This window comes from Perca fluviatilis, chromosome 19 (assembly GCF_010015445.1).
Source record: "Perca fluviatilis chromosome 19, GENO_Pfluv_1.0, whole genome shotgun sequence".
Classification (NCBI taxonomy): Eukaryota; Metazoa; Chordata; class Actinopteri; order Perciformes; family Percidae; genus Perca; species Perca fluviatilis.
The window spans coordinates 6,121,115-6,145,509 of NC_053130.1; the positions used below are offsets into that span (position 1 = coordinate 6,121,115).

The following is a 24,395-nucleotide window of genomic DNA, read 5'->3' on the forward strand; positions in this document are numbered from 1 at the left end:
TTGCTATGAATATATAATATAAAATATATGATACATACATATACAGTACAGGCCAAAAGTTTGGACACACCTCATTCAATGCGTTTTCTTTATTTTCATGACTATTTACATTGTAGATTCTCACTGAAGGCATCAAAACTATGAATGAACACATATGGAATTATGTACTTAACAAAAAAGTGTGAAGTAACTGAAAACACGTTTTATATTTTAGATTCCTCAAAGTATCCACCCTTTGCTTTTTTGATAGCGCTGCAAACCCTTGGTGTTCTCTCAATGAGCTTCATGAGGTAGTCACCTGAAATGGTTTTCCCTTCACAGGTGTGCCTTGTCAGGGTTAATTAGTGGAATTTTTTGGGATCATCAGTTGTGTTGTGCAGAAGTCAGGTTGATACACAGCCGACAGCCCTATTGGACAACTGTTAGAATTCATATTATGGCAAGAACCAATCAGCTAAGTAAAGAGAAACGAGGGGCCATCATCACTTTAACAAATGAAGGTCAGTCAGTCCGGAAAATTGCGAAAACTTTGAATGTGTCCCCAAGTGCAGTCTCAAAAACCATCAAGCGCTACAATGAAACATGAGGACTGCCCCAGGAAAGGAAGACCAAGAGTCACCTCTGCTGCTGAGGATAAGTTCATCCGAGTCACCAGCCTCAGAAATCGCAAGTTAACAGCAGCTCAGATTAGAGACCAGATGAATGCCACACAGAGTTCTAGCAGCAGACACATCTCTAGAACAACTGTTAAGAGGAGAATGCGCGAATCAGGCCTTCATGGTCAAATAGCTGCTAGGAAACCACTGCTAAGGAGAGGCAACAAGCAGAAGAGATTTGTTTGGGCCAAGAAACACAAGGAATGGACATTAGACCAGTGGAAATCTGTGCTTTGGTCTGATGAGTCCAAATTTGAGATCTTTGGTTCCAACCGCCGTGTCTTTGTGCGACGTAGAAAAGGTGAATGGATGGATTCTACATGCCTGGTTCCCACCGTGAAGCATGAAGGAGGTGTGGGGGTGCTTTGCTGGTGACACTGTTGGGGATTTATCCAAAATTGAAGGCATACTGAACCAGCATGGCTACCACAGCATCCTGCAGCGACATGCCATCCCATCTGGTTTATGTTTAGTTGGACCATAATTTATTTTTCAACAGGACAATGACCCCAAACACACCTCCAGGCTGTGTAAGGGCTATTTGACCAAGAAGGAGAGTGATGGAGTGCTGCGCCAGATGACCTGGCCTCCACAGTCACTGGATCTGAACCCAATCAAGATGGTTTGGGGTGAGCTGGACTGCAGAGTGAAGGCAAAAGGGCCAACAAGTGCTAAGCATCTCTGGGAACTCCTTCAAGACTGTTGGAAAACCATTTCAGGTGACTACCTCTTGAAGCCCATCAAGAGAATGCCAAGAGTGTGCAAAGCAGTAATCAGAGCAAAAGGTGGCTACTTTGAAGAAACTAGAATATAAGACATGTTTTCAGTTATTTCACACTTTTTTGTTAAGTACATAATTCCACATGTGTTCATTCATAGTTTTGATGCCTTCAGTGAGAATCTACAATGTAAATAGTCATGAAAATAAAGGAAACGCATTGAATGAGAAGGTGTGTCCAAACTTTTGGCCTGTACTGTACAACATATATAATATATACAGGAACTATATAAAGTTGAATTAGGGGTGGGAAAAAGAAGCTTTGGCTTCGTCCAGTTCCTTTTCAGACAGATTGATTATATTGTTTGTAATACTTCATACAGTAGATATTGTTTTTCCCTTTGGTGTGTTGCAATGCACTTATTGTGTTTTTTATATTGTATTGTTAATTTTGGTTCGAAATAACTAAAGCTGAAATAAAGAAAATAAAATAAAGAAAAGTAAAGGAAGAAAGAAATGTTCTTTTGGTAGCGTGCAAAATTCAGCGAATGGACAGCTTGAATATTTTATATCTGATTCATACAGTAAAGGATTAAGGTAGGTGTGATGAAGCTAGGAGCCAAACCTAACCAGATTTTTAACGAAATCATAAAGATTTAAAAATATTATGTCTATAAAACTACTAGTCTATAGCCACGAACTTCCACTTCCGGGATTGCCCCGTTGCCGCCGGAAATTCCGCCGTAGGGTGCTCAGCGGCGCCCATGATGATTGTGATTGGTTTAAAGACATGCCAATAAACCAGAGCACGTTTTTCTCCCATTCCGGAATTCTGTGTGGACTAGCCAGACCCTCCTTCGCAGCGCTGTGGAGGAAGGTCTGGCAAAGCGAGACTAATAAACTACAGATGTCCAAATGAAGCTTTGTGAAGCATTTTCTGTATTTTCTGAGCCCAATAGAAGGCGCTATCTGTTCAACAAAGCATTGAAAGCACGCTGAATTGCCATTACTTGAGCCTTTTTATTTAAACCAAGAGGGCCATCTAGTTGGGTCAACAAATACAACTAATGGTTCATGAAGCTTAATTTGGACATCACTAGTAAAAACTAACTTCCAACCAGTCAGGGTTTACACATTACTCACCGATGTGCATTTAGTTCTCAAAATGCTGACAAGGCCCAATACCGATTTTGTCTCTTAACTCGAATGATGGAATGTGTTTGAGACAAAGATTTATTTAAAGGTTGCCCCTGAATCTGTCAAAGAGGAACAACAGCTTTTTGTTGTTATCCTTACATACAATATGTCAGATATGTTTTATTGCAGAAGAAACAGAGTTCTGCTTTTGTTGTCGAGACATCTTTTGTTGTTGAATCTAGGAGGTTGCTGATTGGCACGACCTATTCTGAGGAGCTTTCACGGAATAATGCAGTATATAATTCAATAATTCAGTCACTAACATAGACTAGACTCTAAATGTATTCTCTTTGAATAGTGTTCCCTCTCTCTTCTGCCCTACATCAATATATTTCTTTAATACTTTCATTATCTATATAGCCCTGCCGCAATTATTGTCTTGGTCACAAATTGAAACACATTCAACCCTTCTGATTCGAGCCGAGACGGTCTAGTTTTATGACGACGCAAAGCAGAGTCAGAATCGGCATGCTGTCACCTACAATACAGGACATGCATCATGTCACACCCCATAGACAGAAAGAGATTTAGAGATTTAAATCTGAAGACAAATTTAATTCACGCTATCTTTATGAGATCTGATTTCATGCTCGGCAGGTTTGTGTGCACCGCAGATGATAACACTGCCGTAATCATGCAAGTCCATGCAATTTCACTGAGAATACAACCCAGTGTTTCACATTGTGTTGCATGTTTCAGTCCATACGATTTAAAGGAAGCATATAATGTGCAATTGCTTTAAGCTTTATGCTTTTATCATGGGCCAACTATTGAGGCAGGGGCAATGTGAGTCACCTTGGATCGTTACAAAAATGCTCTACTGAGCGAGTGATGCGTGTTGTTTATTCACAACTGTGCAAATTATTCCATTTCAGCTTAAGCCTCGCAGTGATACTCACAATAGAATGTTATTCAGTTGAGTACAAGGATAGAAGATTCATGGTATGAATGAACACAGTAATAATTAAGTGTCCTTGGGCAAAACAGGGAACACATACAGTATGAGCTCTGAGGGTGACATTCTGTAGCTGCCCCTGACCTTTAGACACTTTGGGAATCAATAAAATACCGGACACATATCTATTCATGTAGTAGTATCTTTATCATTTAGCAAAGTCACGAGAAAACAGGCTCAAATAGATTATGTGGGTATTTGGGAACAAACTGCAAAGCAGATAAGCAAAGTGCAAAGACGCCAAAAAAAGCTCCAAAAGTTATATCAAGCACAGATAGTGGAGTGGACACCAACACTGGTGCAATAAGGCAATCCACAGCGCTGTAGAAAAATGACGACATGAAACTGTGCTTTGCTGTCTGCCAAAGTGTCTTTTTGTGACTACCACCAGGATTTGCCAGAGTCAGACATTTAAAAATCGTACACATAGGGGCTTTAAGGATAGGACTTGTTGATGAAAAGAGACATTGTCATACTTTTCAAACATATTCATATTTTCTTTATTTTAAAACAGCACATATAGTATCACAGTAGGCGGTACAGAACAGGAGCTGTAGATTAAATAATACAACCTTTTTGAATTTGACATGAAATTAGTTAATGTGCAGTTGCGGCTACAGAGTTTGTGTACCCAACGTACTTGGTCTAGTTTTCTCAAGTCATGCTGGCACATTTCCTAATGTGCATATTTTTGTGTGTGCAAGGGTGTCTGTTGTTTCTGTGCTCTACATTTTTTGCATTTATGTTTCTGCATGGTTGCGTCTCCATGCTGGCATTCCTACACAGTGTTGGGAAGTGTAAAGCAGCGTCTCAGGAGACATCTTGTTGAATTCACACCATCTGAAAGATGAGAAGGAAAATAGCTGGCTTAACACTCAGAAGTACTTGACATCTCTGGCATCAGCTGTGGTATCAGCCCTCCTAATACTGACTTATTGTGGCAAGGCAAATCCAACCTACCAGGATATGGATAAAGAACTGTCAAGTCTGTGTGCTTGACAACCAAAGCCAGAGAGGGTCTAAGATGTAAAAGATGGGAGTTTCTTCCAAGCCTAACAGTCACCAAGAGCAGATTGAAATCTTTGAATCCAGGAGCAAGATTTTCTATATTGTACTTTATAATATTAGAAATAATATCACTTGCTTTGTATGAAGCTCTAGCTGCAGAGGCACAGACTACTTTTTCTTAAATTGGCGTCCGGGGTGAAGGAAATGGCAACATTCAGATCAATATTACCCATTAAAAACTACAAAATAAGACTCTTTGACAGCAGGTCTCTTTGAAACCAGATGAAACAAATCCATCTTACACATTCATAGTGTTCACCACCCTCTCCTCTCTCACCAGACATTGTGTATTTGTTTGTGCTTGCATGCAAGACGATGTACTGGATTACAATTAGTAAAGTAATCCACAAGCTGCTGTTAAACTGAACTAAATCAGATAAGGCTGCTCGATTATGGAAAAAAACATAATCACGATTATTTCGGTCAATATTGAAATCACGATAATTCAACACGATTACTCGTTGACTTCTGGAAAGATGTTGCAATGATTGAACTTAGTGGAAAAAGTTAAATAAATCAACAGTAAAAAAAAAAACCGCACATACAACTGTGAAATTTGCCTTAATACTTTTCCTATTTAAACTTTACTTTTTCATTCAGAACACAAGAGAAAATAAGAGTTTACTTGCAAAACGTAATGACCTAAATAATTGTTTTTCTCGATTATTCTGTTTTTGTGATCATTGGGAGCCAAAATCATAATCACGATTACATTTCAATTAATTGCACAGCCCTAAAATCAGACGCTAATTACACACAGATTGCAAGTGCAATTTTAAATAATGGCGTAGGGCAGGTACGAAAACCAGACACCCAGAGTCAATATAGGAGCTACTAAGTTTGATGATTACTTAAATTAGGGTAATTTCCCTACAGAATTAGTTATAGTTCAGGACTGTTCTTTCAATAATGATACCTGATGTGTGAAATAATTAAGACAAGGATTTTGTAATGTTAATTAACAAATCTAATAGTATGGTAAGTCTCTAACTTTACATTGGCATGGCACCAAAAATTAAACAAAAACATCATTTTATGACCACATAATTGCTGGAGGAGTTATATCTAATCAAGTGGACCTATTGCTGGCAATAACTTGAGTTAGAAGTTGAAAATGTAACATAAGCAGTTACATAACTTACACGTCATAGCAGTCTAAAACAAAAGGTGTAATGAATTGCATTAGTAATGGCTGCATTGCATAAGGTTTTGCCAGTTCCACATATTGTGTTGGCTCACTGGAATGGCTTAATGGGACATGTAAATGTTATCATCATTGGTGTTAGTTCCACCTGTATTTTTCCTGACAAGTCAAAATGGCCACTGTGAAAGGGGACTATAGTTCACAACATCATGACTCAAACATAAATGAAGAACAGAAGGGGTTGCTGGAGCCCCTCGGCAGGGCCACCACAGCTTCACCCTACAAACACTTTAGATAGAGGATCATGAGATATAAAGGACATGAAAGACAATATGGTGCATACAGCATATGGTGAAGATGAGAGAATCAGGAGCAGGGGAGACAGGATTAGGAAGCAACCTCTGAAAATTGTGGTTTATGTGGTGTCCTTGTGGGGTTCTGAGAGTTTTCTTTGATGGTTGCATTGGCAGATGAAAACACCAATGACTTTGCCAGGGTCTGCAGCGACCAAAGAATGTTTATAGAGTGTCAAAGATGTGTGTGTCTAAATTGCAGAAATAAGTCAACGTTTCGGAGGCGTGGGTTGCCTCAAAAAATTTCAAATTCTTTGTTGTTTTCTTTCATTTTTTTCATCCTTTAAGTGTCACAGATGTCTTTCCATGCGACCTAGCAAGTATAGGATCACATTCTTCATGTTTCGTTTGCACTTGTTCGCCAGCGAGAGCTAGAAAAGATGGGTAAAATATTGCTCCTGTAGATGGTGGCAGTGGAACTTTAGGAAAGCTCGGTCGTCAGCCTGAGCTTCCTAAGTTTCACACAGTGCCAGAGGGTGTTGCTTGTTATATGACAAATTTGACTTCTCGCCTAGACACGATGGGGACGTAAACACCATGTAACAATGTAAACACAAGAATACTCATTCAGTGTTAACCTACATTTTATCTATCACTGCACATGAATAATATCCCCTCTTTGAGGATAAAGGTGGGGTTAATAATTTATGAAAATACTTGCCAAATTTAAGGGGGCCAGAGGGGGGTTGAGGTTTAATATTACAGGGTCACTGTCCACCCTTGCAACCCCCTTAAAACTGCCCCTGGAAAAAGGACCATTGCCAGTGGATATTTCGTATTCCCAGCATGCATTTATTCATTTCATTTCATTGTGATTCTAACTTTAACCTATGAAAAAAGGTGTGCCCCGTTTGTGCCTGCATTCATTAGGTTGCACAACTGCCGAGAGACTGCTAGAATCGGTGATTTTGGAACGCTTTACCTGTTTGGCAGGCTAATTAAAGTTTCCTTTTTCAGGGCCAAAGAGTGGCAGTGTCATTTATACCCACCCATTCCTGGTTCCAGGTGCACAGCAGGGTGTTGGCAGTTTGCTACTGATAGCCCTCTCCTGTCAGCTTCTATTGAAACACACACACACACACACACGTATAGGCAGAGGTTAATTAGCTGCAGGTGTGTCCCATTGACCAGCTGGGCCGCTCCTGTCACACATGCATCTCGACCAAAGCTCAGTCTCCACCTGGCTCACCAAAGCGACACGCAACATTAGAGCGCACAGCTTGTTTAACTGCCTTCAAGAATCACAGACGTATCACTGAACAGCATCCGCGTGGCTGCTATTCCTGTGAGCTGCAGCTGGTGAAAGTGAAGACTGAGTGATACACTAACCCATAGTGTGCCGTTGGGTGCACATATGTGGATTCCTGAGTGTATTTCTGCCATTTCTGCGAACCATATCATTCAACACAATGAATTGAATTAAATGAATTAAATATAGAATACAGAAAAAAAACACAGCCCTGAAAATATTGTATTCGGTGCTTGAGTCTATAGCCTGATCAAAGTTAATTAGGTTCATTGTGCTTCCTGTCTAGCATTAGCAGCGTCAATAAGTTGCTGATTCTCTTCTTCATATTTCCCTCTGCCTACAACAGCAGAATCTATTCTGCATTCATCTCTCTTTAAATGGACAAAAGCACATGAAATATATTGTCCTCTAAAATGATATCCCCTCCCTCCACGGGTGAAGTCAGCGGCAAACGCAAAATGACTCTTGCAATAAAGCTTAATGGATCCTGATTGCTGAGGCCAATTTACCTTCCGCCCTTCTATTGCTATGGACAGGGATAGCATGCAATCAGAAAAGAGGAGGGCGAGAAAATAGCGGAAACTCTATATTGATTGCAGCTATTCATCCGGCGTGCACCCCTGTGTGACTAGGCTTTCTGAAAATATTTATACAAGTGAATAGCAAATTTGGATTAAATATTAAAAACAATAACTTTGTGGTTTTATTCCTCACAGTCTGGCAATGATTTCTCTTATTTATTGTCCTGTTTTCCATCGAGCATCTGAGCACGACTTGTGACTGTGCCCACATACAGACCCTAATGGATCTGGAAGGCCCAATTTATAGTGAAGGATCGGTCTTGTCAGCTGGTGCTTAGTGAAGAATATGGCAGTGGGACGCAGATTATCCCAGAGAAGTGCAGGCTGGTATGCTCACTGCTTGCACCCACCCTCCAGTCACAGGTCATTAACTGGGCAAGGGTGGCAGACAGGGCCAGACAGTTCTCCTGCCTCGTCTCACAGTAGCACATAGCTGGCTTCCTCTCTTTGACTCTGTCAATTCTTCGTTTGTCTGAACTTTTCGTTTCCTTTTCACTCTGCTGCTTATTAGTCTTGCATCACTAGACCTTCCTCCACAGCGCTGTGGAGGAGGGTTTGGCAAGTCCACATAGCATTTCGGGATGGGAGAAAAACGTGCTCTGGTTTATCGGCATTTCTTTAAACCAATCACAATCGTCTATGGCGGGGCTGAGCGCCGCATGGTGCCTCTGCAAAATGGCCTCAGGAAGGATCTTGTTTTGGTGGAACATGTGTACACAGGGGCGTCGGAGTGCGGGGAAAAAGGGGACTGAGTACCTAGGTCCCTCATGTTAGGAGGGCCTAAAAAGATGCTAGAATGAATAGCTGTGGATGCTGGGAGGGGCCCATAGAAAATGCCTTTCTACAGGGCCCAGAATTTTTAGCTACGCTCCTGTGTGTACGTTCAAAAGTTGTTCAAGTCGTGCAACAGAAAACTCAGATTGGACAGATAGTCTAGCTAGCTGTCTGGATTTACCCTGCAGAGATCTGAGGAGCAGTTAACCATAGTCCTCATAGATCCACCGAAGTTTAAGATGCCAACACAAAAACATCGACATCGAGCCGAAATAAAAGACATATGGCCGACATGAAAAACATCCGGCGGAATTTCCGGTGGCACCTGAACAATCCCTGAAGAGGAACGTCGTGGATATAGACTAGCTGCTTATAACTTGTGTACTCTTTGTCTTTTTTTACATTGATTTATGTAGTTTGCATGTGTGAGGGGGTGTGGCTCTGTTCCAGACTAGCTCAGGTTGGTTCTCTCACTCTTTGGAGGAAGACGCAGATACAATGGAATTCTCGTTTTTGTATCCATGTTTTCCTCACTTAAGTCTCACTTATTAAAAAACCTGCATTCGGTACTTATACTGTGCTCAGATTAGTCAAAACACAGTGTGTAAAGGTACTGCACTGACACTAAATGCACATCAACCGTTTCTAAGGCAAGCGTTTTTATTTTTTAATAATTATTTGCATCTGTATTTATGAATTCATTATTCAATAATCCAGTTTATGATTTGAATATATTGGGTTTTGTATGGATGTATTATCCCAAATGTTCTAGACAAAGTGGAAATTATGTAAATATATCTCACATCAAACTGTATTTCTACCCAATGCACAGGGATTTCCAGCCTCATGAGACTAAATGGAAATGACGATAAACATTTAAAATGCGTTTATTGCTAAATGAGACAGACTCTCCTCTACTCCCAAATTATATTATTTATAATACGGATGGAAAGGGGAAATAACAGTTCATAAAGAGAGAAACCTTTCTAATGAATGAAGAAGGTTGTCTTTGGTTCTTTTGTCAATCCAGCAGATCCACTATTTTTAACTGGATTGGGAATCTGAAAACAAATAAAATCTTAAACTTGTGAGTTTTGAGGTTGGTTCTGTTATCTTGTGCGTCAAATTCGGTATAAAACTGCAGTAGTCGGAGCATTCCGATCAGCTGCAGCATCCAATCTGTAACAGATTATCTGATAAAAGAGGTTTATCAGACCGGTAAATGACCCTAACCATTCGAGGTCAATGCCAAACCTCAACCATCTCTGCACAAGCATTGGAATGGCCTTCATGATGGCAGACTGGAGCGATTTGCAGGTCGCTTGAGGAGCGAGGAACAATCGGATAAGGGACTGGCATGTATCCACAGAGAGCCAAACATGCTTCTCACCATTTATAGGCAAAAAAAACATATTTTTCCACTTAAAGGTTCCATCACCAAAATTGCCCCACACTCAACCCCAATGTAAGTAAATATTTAGGAGAGCGATCGCAAACTGTAAACAATGTAAGAGCGAGATGCAGCACTTTGTAGTCTGATAGTGTCATATCATACAGAACAAGGTGATGACACATCACTAGAAAGACGCAGGATGGCATTTGGAGATAAAACAAAGGAAAACACAGATTGAAAAAAAAAAATGAAACATGCTGGGTAGGCATTTGCGGATGGGGTGAGTTGTTTATTCCGCAGGACAAAAGTGTAATGTCATTATGCCTTTAAGTGCTCATATTATGGTTTTTGGCTGTTCCCTTTGCTTTATAGTGTTATATATCTTTTTTTGTGCATGTTATACGTTTACAAAGTAATAAAAGCCCAAAGTCCACGCCAAAGGGACTTACCATCTCCAACAGAAAACTCGGTTCACAAACTGCTCCAAACAGCTCTACTCTAGTCCAGCCTTTACTTCAGAGACAAACGTGGTCACTTTGGAACACACGTTATAATGCTCGCCTAGCTGCTAGCATGGCACGCCCTCATACTCTGCTTCTGACTGGCTAGTAGTCCTTACCTAGGTACTGTCAGGGCACGCCCTCATACTCTGCTTCTGACTGGCTAGTAGTCCTTACCTAGGTACTGTCCGGCGCGCCCTCATACTCTGCTTCTGACTGGCTAGTAGTCCTTACCTAGGTACTGTCAGGGCACCGCCCTCATACTCTGCTTCTGACTGGCTAGTAGTCCTTACCTAGGTACTGTCAGGGCACGCCCTCATACTCTGCTTCTGACTGGCTAGTAGTCCTTACCTAGGTACTGTCAGGGCACGCCCTCATACTCTGCTTCTGACTGGCTAGTAGTCCTTACCTAGGTACTGTCAGGGCACGCCCTCATACTCTGCTTCTGACTGGCTAGCAGTCCTTACCTAGGTACTGCGCATGTGCGACTCCCAACAAAGATGGAACAGAAGTGAGATGCCTCACTCTGTAGCTAAAACAGAGAGCTCAACACACAGGGTGAAAAGAGGAGCTGCAGCAATGTGCAGTGCAACAAGAATATAGTTTAAAAAAAAAACACACGGGTTACCCATATAGTAGTCTCGCTTTGCCAGACCCTCCTCCAAAGAACACTGGAGGAGAGTCTGGCTACTCCACATAGCATTCGGGATGGGAGGAAAACGTGCTCTGGTTTATTGGCATTTCTTTAAACCAATCACAATCGTCTTGGGCGGTGCTAAGCACCGTAAAAAAGCCACGGTGCCGCTGCGAAATAGGCTCGGAAGGAACTTGTTTGGTGGAACGTTAAAAAGTTGTTTTTAGTTGTGCAACAGAAAACTCAGATTGGACAGATAGTCTAGCTAGCTGTCTGGATTTACCCTGCAGAGATCTGAGAAAAGGTTAACCATAGTCCTCATAAATCCACCAGAGTTTAAAATGCCAACACAAAGGAAACCCAAGGCAACAGATATCCGGCCTAAATGAGTGAAATCCGGCTGATTTTCCGGCGGCAGCACAGAAATCCCAGAAGTGGAACATGAAGGATATAGACTACCCATATACTGTAGCTACAAAGTTTGTCCTGCTGTTAACATCTGGTTTGTTATTTTTTATGTGTATGTTTTTCTGTTGCCGTTTCTTAGATGACCAAGATTGACTTTTGATTCATATAGGTGTGTGTGTGTGTGTGTGTGTGTGTGTGTGTGTGTGTGTGTGTGTGTGTGTGTGTGTGTGTGTGTGTGTGTGTGTGTGTGTGTGTAAGCACACACCATTAGCAATTTAAGCCACTGTCTCATCTAATGACCACCCTCCCAATACCAGCCCCACGGAGTTAAACGATTATGACCACTCGCCATGAACGCAGGTGGAAAACCTGCTAATGGCCAGCAGACCTCTGTGATGGAGCATTTGGATGACAGCGGTAGTGGAGCAAAATGACTTGAAATTGCGTGGTCCAAATGGTTTTTTAATGTTAGTTTCTGAAGCTTTACCAGTTGACAACTGAGGATAGTTTCATTATCCGTCAATGGGAGGCAAGTGATGGGAGTCTTAGTACTGTAAGTACCATCTCTGTACAGAAGAGTCCAGAGTGTCCGACAATTTAGTCTCTCTCTCCGTCTCTTTCTCTCCATTATATACACACACTATCTTTTTATTGCTTCTCACTGCCTATTGATTCATTTTTCTTTTCTAAATTTAATGATTCATCAATAGCATGAATTATTACTAACTGCACTTCCCATTGTATAACACAGACATATCTATATTGGCCTGAGAAGGCTTGAAATATGTACTAAGAATAATTACGGCCAAGCCCCATTGCACCGGTCTCTTTATGATATTTAAGAGAGAATAAAGGAACATTAAACCTCAAAATAATAGCAAAAGAATATGTATAAAAACTCAGCATTTTCAAATTCACCTTTAAAGCGGTTCCCCAACAAGTTGTTAGAGTCGATGATCACCCCTCTGTACAAACGTCTGAACTGGCCTGTTCTACTTCACAGCCATTTCCTTTCTGTCTCCAGCCAACCATCCTGCCCTTGTTTCTCTGTCTCCTCTCTTTATTTCTCGTTATTTGACGGAATTCATCGCACCGTGTAGCTTTCCACCCCCTCAGCTCAGCCTGATTGAAGATGAGTATATTAAGATACGCTGCTTTGCCTTTGCTCCACCTATCTGTGGCTCTACTCCAGGGCCTGTAGTCATTAAACCCCCAAGAACAAGAGAACTGACCAGGGATCACTGCTCAGGTTGCATGGCCATATTAAACTGCATGGCACGAAGAGGGACACGGGTCCTTTATAGCTGGTGAGATAAATATAACTCCAGCTATCCCCAGATTACCTTTTTTTGCACTATATTCATACTGGATTTGTGATTTGACTGTCCGTATTAAAGGCTCCAACCCACCAAACAACGCTGACAAATTAAAAGTTGAACACTCAATGTAAATGTGTACATTTTCTTATGATACAATTATAAAATAAGAGCACATAGAGCAGGGAGGTTGAAGCTGAAGAGTTGGTTCAGGTTTCAGCTTTTAATTTCTGAACAGAAAATGTTGGGGGACTGACAGTTGAAGCACTTGTGACTAGGGGACGGGTCTCGAGACCCAGTTCTGTTAAGGACCCGGTTCCAAATTTCTCAAAACCCGAAAATCAACCAGGTCCAAGCTTATCGATGCTGCTATCAAGACTACTGGATCATATAACGTTATGTCTAAAAATAAATATGTGAGCGAACCGGAAAAATGATTTACGAGCACAGTGTGTGCGTAAAGACCATGATAGGTAAAGACTAGCCTTCCCCAGTGCTTAATTTGTAAAGTGGGAGGTCCCGGAGCGCAGAGGGGGGGGGGTGGATCCGGCGACTCAAAACGGGGGTTGGAGGTAACGGAACAAAAAAATAAATGACACTGCCTAGTAGCTTCTCTAACTAAAAAACCCTAAACAACGCTGTGTGTACATCAAGGCAATGTTTATTTCTATTTCAGAACACGCACTGCGTCGGTGCGAAATGTAAAAATAAAAATACACTGCAACAATCGTTTTCACATGCAGCAATTATCCATCGGACTATTAAATTAACCAAAAAACCCACCGTGGTCTCCACATTCTTGATCGGCAGAAACGGTTTTGCTTGTTTGGGATCCGACTGGCCAGCGTATTTGAACAAGTTAAGCAAACTTTGTTGTCTTTTTGACATTTCCCCCCTGAGTTAAATGAGGCTGGAACAGCAATCTCAACCAGCACAAGCGCTTGTGTCACCAGAAGTGCAGCGCCGCGCTGTTGAAGTGCCTCCCCCCTCCCTCTCCGTCCCTCTCCCCCCTCCGTCTTACCCTGAAAATTCACCTCAAAACGCATCGAAAATGCAAACACAAAATTTTTGTGGAACTTCAATGGGGGAATAAAGACTAACAAGACAGATGACAACATTCAACACTACACAAACAGTAGTTTAATTTTTTTATTTAGGCGATTCATTTTTCATTGTGACACAGGAGGTGCCGGATCCAATAAAAAAGGTTCCGGATCGGAGGTGCCGGAACATTTTCCCGCTCAAATTAAGCCCTGGCCTTCCCACCGCAAATCGTACAAAACATAGTCGGACTGGCTACCGAGAGCACCGCTCTGTGGGCCGCTTAATCAGCTGGTTACAACAAAATCACCGACAGAGACAGAAGTCACAGTTTTTGAAATCTCGTCTTTCCACCAAATAATCGAAAAGTATCGATAATGTTATCGATAAAGACTTGTTAAGCTCTCGAAAATGATATCACTATCCATAAAAATTAACAATTCCCATCCATGAGACATGAAACACGAACTGTTGTGTTAGAAAATACCTGGATCTTTTTTTTTTTTTAAGATAATTTTTGGGGCATTTTAGGCCTTTATTTTCATAGGACAGATGAAGACATGAAAGGGGAGAGAGAGGAGGAATGACATGCAGCAAAGGGCCGCAGGTCAGACTCGAAACCTGCGGCCGCTGCGTCCAGGAGTAATACCCTCTATATATGGCCGTGTGCTCTACCAGGTGAGCTAGCCAGGCGCCCAAAATACCTGGATCTTTACCGATCTGAGGCTAATGATTTATTTTTCGAATCTGGATAAAGTTGACATTTTCCTGAAGCATGCATTGCTGTTTTGTTTTCAATTGCAATGGCTACATTTGCTACAGTTCTGATTCCCATGATGCCATGTTTCTGTGCACCCTGATAATCAGACGGAACTGCCATTAAGTTTGACTTTATTATTTACTCGAACTTCCATCGTGTTCATGTTCGCTGTTTTTTGTTTGGAAGCGGGAAGGTATTCTTTTCTCAGCAGACTGACGTGTAGCCATCCTGTCTGCGTCACCTTCCGTCTGCACACAAGCTGCAGTAGCTGTTGCTAAGAGCACTTCACTTTTGCCACGTCAATTAAGGAAAATGCGTTTATTTAAAGACTTCTTGGTTCTTTAAGTCGACTTACAACACCCTGTATGGCTGCGTTGATCTCACCTACCCTTGTCGCCCTATTTGTTTGGAATGGATTCTGGCTGTGGCACGAAAAGATGTCTTTGTTATTTACAAGCAGTAATCCCCTATTAGCACAATACCAGACCTATTTAAATCAGACAAAATTCTGAAATATGGGAGCAATTTAGAGGGCTTCTATCTCGTTACTTTTCTAAGTTGAGGAACATTGAGGATATTAAAATCAAACTTTTAAATAGGAATTCTTTAAACTGCCTCTGCCCCATATGAGTTGCCTCTCATGTCGGATAGATCAGCTCACATTAAAATGCCCAAGTCGAGAGTAGTGGAATTGGTTATTTATCTGGTATTTCGACTTTATTCGAAGTAATGAAATCGAGAGCGAAAGGAAGGAAGGAAAGACAGAATGAGTGAGTTGGGGAGTCTTAAGTACGTGACATGTGCCCTGCCCTGCTGAATCAGAGGTTGCCCTCTGTCTGTCTCCATCCAGGTCTCTTTCCACTCTCACCGTCTCTTTCCTCTATCTCTCTGTCAGTCCTCCACGCCCTTCAGGCACTTCTTACTAAACCTCTCCGTATCACTACCAGAACTGCCCAAACTCTCTTTTGACATGTCCTGCCTCTCTCTCTCTCTCTCTCTCTCTCTCTCTCTCTCTCTCTCTCTCTCTCTCTATCATACTCCTTACTCCTGCCTCTTTCTTCATTTCATTGCTTTTGGGAACAGTTTACTCTTCCTTACAAATCCTTTAAATTTTTATTACTCTCACTCTTTCCCCTTTCTCTCTCTCTCTCTCTCTCTCTCTCTCTCTCTCTCTCTCTCTCTCTCTCTCTCTCTCTCTCCTCCTGGTTTCCAAAGGCATCAGTGATTCACTGGCTGACCTTCCTCTGCTACATCTAATGTCTGGCTGGCTCAATTTCTCCTTTACATTTCTGCAATTGTCATGACATTTTTAAAAATGTCAACTTTAACCTCGTCACTGGAGGGGGAGGGGGGGACTTCAGGATGCTGATGAAGTCCTTAAACTTACAAGCCATCATCGGGTACGCTTTGATGCCATGACATATCATCATGCACCGCTTAAGCTAAGCCTATAAGTTTATTTAAACCAACATTATCAGCTTGTAAATTCCGTTTTTTATTTGAATTCTCTGTGATGAAGATTTTGTGATGTCTAATGATGAATTACAGAGTATTTAGGGAGTTGCAATTTACATGGTGACTAATGAGCATAAAATATCATATCAAAATTAAATTCATCTCTTTGACAGATCACTTTCACTGCCCTGGAAGCTGATGATACGAGAGCAAAATTTGAATTTCCCCGCAAAAGCTTTTGATACGGGGACACGTACAGCTTAGAGGTATCCTCACGACTTTGAGTTTTTGTTTCTGAAGTTGTATTATGACAACGCTGAAAACGTGCTCAGCAAGAAGAGGTCAGTTACAGTTTATTTTTTTCTTTGAATAATTAGTTTGAACTCGACACCACAGGAAACAAGAGCTTTTGATCTCGGCTCTGCAGCTTCTTCACTCACGTCAATCACTGTAGGCCCTAAACGCTGATCCAGCAGGCAGATGCTCCAGCTTGAATAAAGTTTGGTAGCAGAATTATGTTCGACCGTGTATGAACGTAAATGTTAGATGTTGGTGTCTGAATCAGGGTCGAGAAATCCATTCCACAAGAGGCAGGAGGATCTATTTATATTGTATCAACAGGACCCTAAATAGACCCGAATGCAATGCATCCACACTACGTTATGCTTTTTGAACAATGGACCAAGTCGTGCTCTTTCTAAAGCTGAACGACTCTCTTGCTTTTTATTCTACTGCTGGTTAACCAGAGCTTTTACTCCTACACTTTTGCCTGCAGCTGAACACAACAAGCACTCACCTGTTTTATTGATATTTTTCAAAGCCATTCTGGGGAGAAATTAAGGAAAAAGCACAAGCTAAAGTAGAGGCATGTTGAGGAAAGGTGGGTACATCAAAACATTAAATTGCATCAACTCACAAAATAACACCTGTGTGTGTGTGTGTGTGTGTGTGTGGGTGTGCGGGTGTGTGTGTGCGTGCGTGCGTGCGTGCGTATTTTTAGCTGAGGGCCAGAGAGGAAGACATGTTCTTAGTGATGAGACCCTGATGATGATTGACAGCTCCCTGTAGGCGTTTCCACGTTGACTCAGAAGTCGTTCTCCCTGTTGAACAGATTGGACCAGTTGTTCCAGGTCTAAATAATACTGACTCCTGTCTCTATCCAAATGTTACAATTTTGGATAAACAACCATTAGACTTAGACTTTTGTGTCCCCCAAGGGCAATTCTGTGCCACAACACTGAACGCAATGGACAGCACGCGTACAGAGAAACAAAAGTACAAATATATCAGAATGACATGCAGGGAAATAACACAGACAGGTAACACGGACAAAGTGGCAGTGCTGTGGGCTGCTATGCCTGCAGGCACCAGGTTTTTGCCATAGCGGGCTGTTTTTGCACCTCAGGGTCCTGTACCTGCATCCAGAGGGCAGGATACTGAAATGGGTGTGTGATGTCCTGTGCTATCGTGGTTGCGATGCATGGGATGGCCTTTAAATTGAGATCTGAGAGTGTTGGAGCGGGGAGATCGATTAATTAGCATTACTGTACATTTCAAACGTTTTCTCTACTGTAGACAGTGTTGGGAAGGATACTTTCAAAACGTATTTCGTTACAGAATACAGAATACATGCCCACAAATGTAATTTGTAACGTATTCTGAATACTTGGATTACTTCAGGATTACTTCCACATTGAATTGCGTTTTATAAGTGTAGGAATGCAGCTATCACATCCAGCTTACTAAACAGGCCTATAATGGTGTGTTCTTTTTATTCCAACTAGCTGAATGTGTACCTGAACAAGCAGATAGATTATTGTATTGCTAGTCCCGAACTGCATACTACAAAAATCTAACCGCAGTCTTGCTACGACGAGCTAATTCTAGCTAACGTTAGCTAGCATGTCAAACGGGGCTAGTCAGTCTTTAAAAGGCTCTGCAGCTAGTAAATCAGCATGTAGGAGAATGTAAAGTCGCACGTCAATGTTAAAATAGCAAGGTGACCAGTAAAACTACAGCAGACGACTACCCTTGGCTAATTAAAAAAATAGCTTACTTTAAGATGCTTCTTCAGGTTGGAGGTGGAGTAATTTGGACGCTGAAAGGAGGTTGGTTGCTGGCACCGGTTGCACTGCACAGTTATATTTCATTCTCCCGGTTCGTTCTTTAATGTGAAATGCTGTTTGAATTTCCAAGATAGAACGTATTCCTGCCCTGGCTCTGTCGTGCCGGTTCCGACTCCATTGTGACTGATCACGCAAATAGCAATTTTTTTCGATTTCATATCGGGGCTTCTGGAAAATGCATAGAGTTGCCTTAATTTAGTCAGAGTGAATAAACTCGTGAAACAGAGAAGTATCGTCATGTAATCCATTGATTTCAACAATGTAACTGTATTCTAAATACCAACGATTTAAATTGTAACTGTAACGGAATACAGTTACTCATAATTTGTATTCTGAATACGTAACGCCGTTACATGTATTCCGTTACTCCCCAACACTGACTGTAGATTGTACATAACTTTTCTTCCAGCTTTCATAAACAATCATAATTGTGAATACACTTCAGGCCCATTTAACTTCAAGGCTCCCAAAAAAACATCACTAAATGTAAGTGTCCTTGTGCAGCACCGAAAGGCTCAGACACTTAATTTAAGACTGAAATTGATTTGAACCCAATAACTCAAAGTCAGTTTAAAGTAGCTTTGTTATGGGTGGAATTATCGGTCTCATTTTTGTGTGCGGCGAGCAGGAAATAATGTGAGGGATGTTACTGTCAAATGGAGGTGAAGACTGCATTTTCTTTGCTAACAAAAAAACAAGAGCAGTGAGTTATTGTGTGTGTGTGTGTGTGTGTGTGTGTGTGTGTGTGTGTGTGTGTGTGTGTGTGTGTGTGTGTGTGTGTGTGTGTGTGTGTGTGTGTGTGCTTTTGCTGATGTCTAATGGTCAAAATGAAAGGTGAGTAGGTAAAGTTGTAATGAAGGGTTGGAGTGAAACTGAAATTTAAAGAGTCACCAATAAAAAGTCCCTTTTAACAGGCTTTTTGAATTTTACTGTATAACAGAAGCCTGTCGAAAGGTGAAGTTTTCAGCATGATTTAAATAAATTGGACTCAAAGGTTATTCTACATTGCCTCAACAGTCGGCTTAATTCCTTCTTTTGTTTGATTTATTCTGTTTTTGTCTGTATATTTTTGTGAATGTCAGTGTGAGGTCAGGGGAATGTGAGAAGTATTTGCATCCATAGCCGATAATTTTGGGCATGTGCGATGGGTAGAGGGTCTGAAGATTTTTGTGTTTAACACTGGATCTGTGAAGCTGCCATTTGCTTGAACTGTAGTTAATTTCTCAGTCCCTCCAGAAAAACGTGATTATGCGATCGCATAATTCAATGCATAATCAGCCAAAGTCCACATATTTATGTGGGGGCCGCATATTTTCAAATACAACGCACTTTCGGTGCATAAATTGCAGATTTCCGCGCAAAATATGCAGGGCTTGCATGATTTCATAATCCCCGCATTTTCGTTGCAAAAAAGTCACATATCTTAGCAGAAAGTTGAAAAATGTTGCGTTTACTTCACACAAGAGCAGCCATTTTACGCTGTTGCCATGGGAACGTTATGAAGTGACGTCATTACGCGACGTGAACATCATCGAAAAGCAGGGTGTTGGGGGAATCACTTTTTTTCTCTTTTTCATCAAACTGCAGTTTTTGCAAGTTTCCGCAATTTTTGCAAGTTCCCGCAATTTCATCGCATTAAACTGCATAAATATCCCGCATATTCCATCGCATTTTTTAAGAAAACTTGAAAGGATTTTTGCCCGTAACAATCACAGAAAAACGCATTTTTCTGGAAGGATTGATTTCTATCTTCATCTACACTGATGAAGTGAAGTTTCCACACTAAAGAAGCAGCAGAATCCTAGAAAAAGACAGAGAGGAACATGGAGAAAATAAGGCAGTTCATAGCAGAGCCAAAGAGGATAGAGGGTTATAGAGAAATAAGAGCTGAATGGAAATACTCATTCTGCACTGCAAAAAAAGTCAAGTCATAATTCATGTATGTTTTTTTTGTTTATATTCAACCAAACTCTTTTTACAAAATGATCAAGTTTAGCCGGTGTTGCACCTTTAGGAATAGAGGGAAAAAAGCGAAAAGGTGCAACACTGCCTGGTTTGGTATTAAATGGAATACTGCCAGAACTTCAAACCACCCTACAAAGATTTTTTCGGGGGAATTTTTAGGCCTTCATTCGACAGGACAGCTGAAGACATGAAAGGGGAGAGGGGGATGACATGCAGCAAAGGGCCGCAGGTCAGAGTCGAACTCCCGCTGCATCGAGGACTAAACCTCTATATATGGGCACCCGCTCTACCAACTGAGCTATCCGGGTGGCCCCCTGCAAAGATTTTTTTAATGTGATATTAGCATATTTTTAATTAAATAGTACTAATAATAATAGATAGCCGAAGGTTTTTTTTTTTTTTTGCATTCTTCTTTAAAAATGTGATATTCTTATGATAAAAAAACCTCAACAATTAGTTTGTTTACATATCTGGTAACAGAGATGCATTTGAATCATGTTTCTGTCCACCTGATTCCAATCTCTGAGTCTGAAGTCCAAAATTCCCTCTCCTTTTAGCTCCTCCTTTTGGAAAAAAGAGCTGGCTCTTCAGCTCTTTTGGTCCACTTCTTTCATCTCCTAGTTGCTTACTTTTTTCTGTCTGCTGTTTGGTGCCGGGCAGGCTGAATACAGTGATTAGAGCGTTGAGACTAAACTGAACAGTAAATGGGACCCAAAAATAAACCAAACAACTGAAAGAGGCTAAAACGCTTTGAAGAACTGCAGAGTTGGTGATAAGTCTCCTCTCCAATTACACGTTTAATGTGAAAAAGTTGGTCAGCAGAGCTTTAAAGTATTTTTCCCCTCTCTCTCTCTCTCTCTCTCTCTCTCTCTCTCTCTCTCTCTCTCTCTCTTTAACAGTTACACCATCTTGCCTTGTGAAAATGACTCCAAGGTCTGTTAGTAGTTTTCTTGTCTATCCCTGTAGACTTTACTTTGAGTGGGTTTTTTAGGTATAGTATTGTAAGCCAGAAGTAGATCATCCTCCCCGGGCCAGTTGTTTGGACCACTCTGGTTTATGGATGCAGGGCAGACAGCTCAGATGAGAGATGAGTTTCTGTCGGATCAGAAGATACAGATACCTTGTTGCCATAGCAACCGCTGCAGGCAAAAACAAAAAGAGAGGGGTTCAAGGGAGAGACAACAAATGATGAAATGATGAAACGGGTCAGTGAAAGATGCCATTCAAATTCAACAATGACTGATACTGGCATTCAGCAAGTAGATTGTTTTGGGGATTATAGACACATATTACTGCTCCGCACCCTCAGGCATTAATCTGTCAGAGTGTAGCGTGCTACAGGATGCTCCCCTCAGCTTAGGACAGACATGCAACCAGAAAAAAGTGGAGGAGATTTGAAAACCAACTAAACCACTTTGTGGCTGAATGCTATTATTTTCCTAGCTGCTGAAAAATTTAATTTTTCATGAGCATTTTGCATGTCAATGTTTTTGTTTTCTTTTGGAAATGAGGGTAAATTTAAGTATAGCCTGTTATCTGCAGGGTGCAAACCTCGAGGCAGCAGTTATTGCAGCTTTGTCAGTAGGATGAGATAAATGTTCCAAATATGTTGTTTTGCTTCTTGCCACATAAAAAGCAGCTTTTGGGGGGCGTTGTTAAATTACATTAATGTTACTATTACGACTACTGAATACACATACTGCTAGCTCTGATAACGGTAACAATAATAAGTGCATGCTGTTACATTTTTATTTACTTCATTGCACAAAATCAAGCTACGATCCCAATGGATGTGTACACGCACCTGCAAAACCTAGTTAACAACAAAATATTGGGTAACACAGAGCAAGAGTGAGCCAGAGCCAGAAACCCAGACTCTGTGTTACATCACATGATTGTGTGACTGTTGAATCTCATCAAGGCTGAACACTGGACAATGCAGGGCGATCATTTAGTTTTCCCCTCTGCCCCCTCAGATCCGCCATCTGTCAAAATATAACAAAAAATTCCCGCTCTCCAAAGAGTGCTGCTGAGCACTAATTGGAAATAGCATGTAGCGCATTCTCTGTTCTGCACACATGGAGGGCGAAGCTATCAGTCAGTCTGAGAATTGGACATGATGCATGCCCATCTGTAGAATACTTCCTTTTTTTATCTGACGGAGTGATGTAAAAGAGATGAAGATTATGTGTGTTTGTGTGTATTGCAGTGCACTTGGAGACAGAAACATTGTCTGTATTTAACAAGGCGACACTGGAGAATTTGCACACAAGATACATCCTATTAAAGGGCAGAGGTGGAGAAAAGTACTAAAATATTGTAACTCAAGTAAAAGTACCAATACTTTGATGAAATATTACACAAGTACAAGTGAAATTACCTATCTGAAAAATTACTCAAGTAAAAGTAATTAAAGTTAAAATGTAATTTAAGTAAAAGTTACTTAGTTACATTAAAAAAAAACTGTAAAACAGGGCAGGGGGATTTAGATATTGTTCTACATACGTTGTCCTACGGATTGCTAGTGCTAGACAAAAATTAGCAATGCCACGACACATGCTAATTGGCGAATTTGCTATTAGTCATGAAAACTTCATTTGAAGTACCAATGCCAAAACATGCTTTCGCAGATTAGATGTGGAGTTATTGAATGCTGTCAGTTCAGTCACCTTTGGCATTTGGCATTGGTATATTTAGCACTGCGAGATGATACTATATTATTTGTCGTTTTGGGCAGTAGAGTTCGATGTTTCAGCTAGCATTTCTACAGAAACAGTCTCTGAACCGTCGTCGCTCACCTGATCCACCTCCATCTCGTTCTCAATCTCCTACAGAAAGACTTGGCGCCTGGTAGGCAGCCTAGATGCCGAACATTCGTCACTGTAGTGGTTCCGGGCACGATTATTTTACTTTTTTTTTTTTTTTTACTCAGTAACAGATGGGATTTAAATTACAGATTTTTTAAAAATTACTTGAAAAACACAAAATACACAACAAAACTACTAAATACAGTAACGTGAGTTCATTAATTTTGTTACTTTCCACCTCTGTTAAAGGGTAACTACCATTTTTTTTCAACCTGGGCTCCATTTCCCCATGCATTTGTGTCTAATAGAAATTGGTCAGAAATGACTCAATCCACTAAGAAAAAAAAAACATGGCTACATAGCAAAAAAAAAAAAAAATCATATTTGAATAATATTTTTTATTTTGTAAGTTTAAAAAAGGTTCCTATATCAATTTTGTACACTTCATATAGTGGGGTTGACAGTTATGACACAGAACAGGGATCTCCATCATTCCAGGAAGTATTTCCCAATTAAAATGCCAGATGTCTCATGATGTTACCTTCACAGTCTCCCTCCAGGACTCCCTTGTCATTCCTCACCTGTCCTCAAGTCAAGGCAGTAGACTTAGTAATTGGCTCCCATACCATAACACATTGCATTCCGGTGCTAGTTCCTGTCACCAGCATGTTTCAATGCACAGGGACTCTGGTATTTTAAGAAACTGACAAATTATCTTCTTGGTTTTGATTCTCTGTATGGGATGATGTCAGGGCTATACTTTTAAAATGTAGTATCTGGGGGATTTGTTCTGGTTGAATGATACAAGACTTGTGTTGTGCTTTATGTGGCAGATTGTGGCAGACAATTGTTTGCAGCATAATCATTTCTATATTGAATTGTATGCTTTTTTTTTTTTTTAAACAGACCATTGTTTTATCCCTGCAGCAGCATTTTTAAAGTTTAATAATCCCAAATAATCTGGGCATTTGTTTGTATGACAATTAATTAAATGACAAAAGAACAGTAACTAACAGAATATTATGAAGCGAGCACTAAGCCTTCCAGCACACCATATGTAATTAATTGTGCTAAAGAAACATAATTTGCAAACGAGGCTGACATGTTCCTAATGTATGAGATATTAATTAGTAGTAGTATTGGTAGTCCCAGAGATACTAGCCTCAATCTTTCACTTAAAATGACATAATCAATTGTGTTGATGACAGTGGTTTAGTCAGACAGCGTTGGCGCTTTCAGCATGCATTCATCAGAAAATGATTAGGAACCCTGAAAGCATTCATTTTGAGTTTTCT

At 40.8% G+C, this 24,395-nt stretch overlaps 1 protein-coding gene and 1 long non-coding RNA gene across 2 annotated transcripts in view; one reads left to right on the forward strand and one right to left on the reverse strand.

The window, feature by feature from the left end:
- Positions 1-24,395, forward strand: part of LOC120548190 (pro-neuregulin-3, membrane-bound isoform) — a 411,125-nt gene that overhangs the window by 341,926 nt on the left and 44,804 nt on the right. The gene's annotated exons all lie outside the window — the stretch shown is intronic.
- LOC120548191 lies at positions 4,000-7,408 on the reverse strand. The gene is made up of 3 exons (XR_005637150.1): positions 7,281-7,408; positions 7,081-7,149; positions 4,000-4,366 (listed from the first exon to the last, which is right to left on the reverse strand). It is a non-coding gene; the product is annotated as an uncharacterized LOC120548191 (long non-coding RNA).